The sequence below is a fragment of the Suncus etruscus genome, chromosome 9 (assembly GCF_024139225.1).
Source record: "Suncus etruscus isolate mSunEtr1 chromosome 9, mSunEtr1.pri.cur, whole genome shotgun sequence".
Lineage (NCBI taxonomy): Eukaryota > Metazoa > Chordata > Mammalia > Eulipotyphla > Soricidae > Suncus > Suncus etruscus.
Window position 1 is genome coordinate 107743066 of NC_064856.1, and position 1583 is coordinate 107744648.

Below are 1583 nucleotides of genomic sequence, written 5' to 3' on the forward strand. Positions count from 1 at the left end.
GGTTCCTTATCAATATTATTTATTTTGGGCTGGAAATAAATAGACTTAGCCTGTTCTCCAAATCTGAGACAGAAGATTCCTTTGTCAGTGGCTGCTGAGCTTCTCCTTCATGCTCACACTTTCCCTTGCCCACCCAAAGACAATGCAAACCTCCAAAACTCTTTAGTGCCTGTTCCTGAACCACTGGAGGAGCCAGGTCCTGGCCAGACGGGCTTAAGCATTAACTGCTTGTCAGGTTCTGAGTTCTCTCACTAGAATTGAGGCCAAACTTAAGCCACTTATCCCTTAGCATTAGGAGGTCTTTAACTATCACTTCTCAGCCTTTTGGCTAAGATCAAGTGTAGGAGGTCTTTAACCTTTGTCCAATGTCGGTGGACGCTATTTGAGAAAACAAAAGCCCTTTGGCAACTTTCTGCTCTTCCTTCCTTGGCAGGTCAAAGAGCATCAACACCAAGAAATTCAGAGCTAGTGTTTCTCCAGTGTCACCTGCTTCCTGCTGCCACATCCAGGCCTGCAGGTGGCCACCAGCCCCGACTTCGATGGGAAGCTGAAAGGTGTGTTACAGGCGCTGTCGTTGTGGGGTTTGGGCCATTCCCAGCAGCAAGCAACCAAGGGCTCTTCATGACTGCTCAGGAGCGAACCTGGTGTTGCCACTCCAACTGGGTTGGCTGCATGTCAGGGAGTGTCTTACCCCTGTGCTCTCTCTCCAGCCCTGATGAGGTTTCTTTAGGTCTTTTTGTTCTCCCATGTAGTGCTCAAGAAAGTACTCAGAAAGGTGTGCAGGCCCCACTGCGATCCCTGGCTCATCAGTCCAGCACTTTGGCGCAAAAGCCCAAAGCGGTGGTGGTGCTCAAGCCCAGTGGTGCTCAGGGGACCCGGGCATTGGTGACCTGTAGGGTTGGATCTAGTGGCATTGGAGACCTCCAGGACTGCACCTGAGGAATGTTTAGGGTACCCCTAAGTTCTGGGAATCCCACCTGTGCTGGACGCTTGCTAGGTGTGCACCCTCCCTGCTGTACTCTGTCCCCAGGTAATTATTATAGTATAAACATGCCTTGACCTCTGCAGTTAGTGACCAGGAAATGTCAATTATAAATCCAATATATATATATTTGTTAAACCACGGTGCTCAGGGCATACTCTTAGTTCTGTGTTCAAGGCTAATTCCTGGCAGTGCTCAGGGGGCCATATGTGGTGCCAGGGATCAAACTCTGGTCTGCTGAGTGCAAGGCGCCGTACTTTCTTAGAAGGGCCCACTCTGACCATCAGAGTTAGTTTTTTCATTTGGAATGGGGCCATATCCATTAGTAATCTAAGATTAGGCCATTGGCTTTTAAGAGTTGGAAGTTTTAATGGAGCTGCAGTAATAGTACTAGCTGGGATGGCCTTTGCCTTGCACATGGCCAACCTGGGTTCAATTCCCTGCATCCCATATGGTCTTCCAAGCACCGCCAGGAATCATTTTCTAATGCAGAGTCAGGAGTAACCCCTGAGCATAGCTGGGTGGTGCTTCCCCTCCCCCCAAAATAATGAAAATGCTAAATAGAGGCTAGAGAGAGTTAAAGGGCTGGAGTAGGGACCTG

The 1583-nt window shown here is 49.2% G+C and overlaps 1 non-coding gene across 1 annotated transcript; it reads left to right on the plus strand.

Moving 5' to 3' along the window:
- Nucleotides 1-308: 308 nt before the first annotated feature.
- LOC126019563 (U2 spliceosomal RNA) lies at nt 309-491 on the plus strand. The gene has a single exon (XR_007499213.1). It is a non-coding gene; the product is annotated as a U2 spliceosomal RNA (small nuclear RNA).
- Nucleotides 492-1583: the final 1092 nt, after the last annotated feature.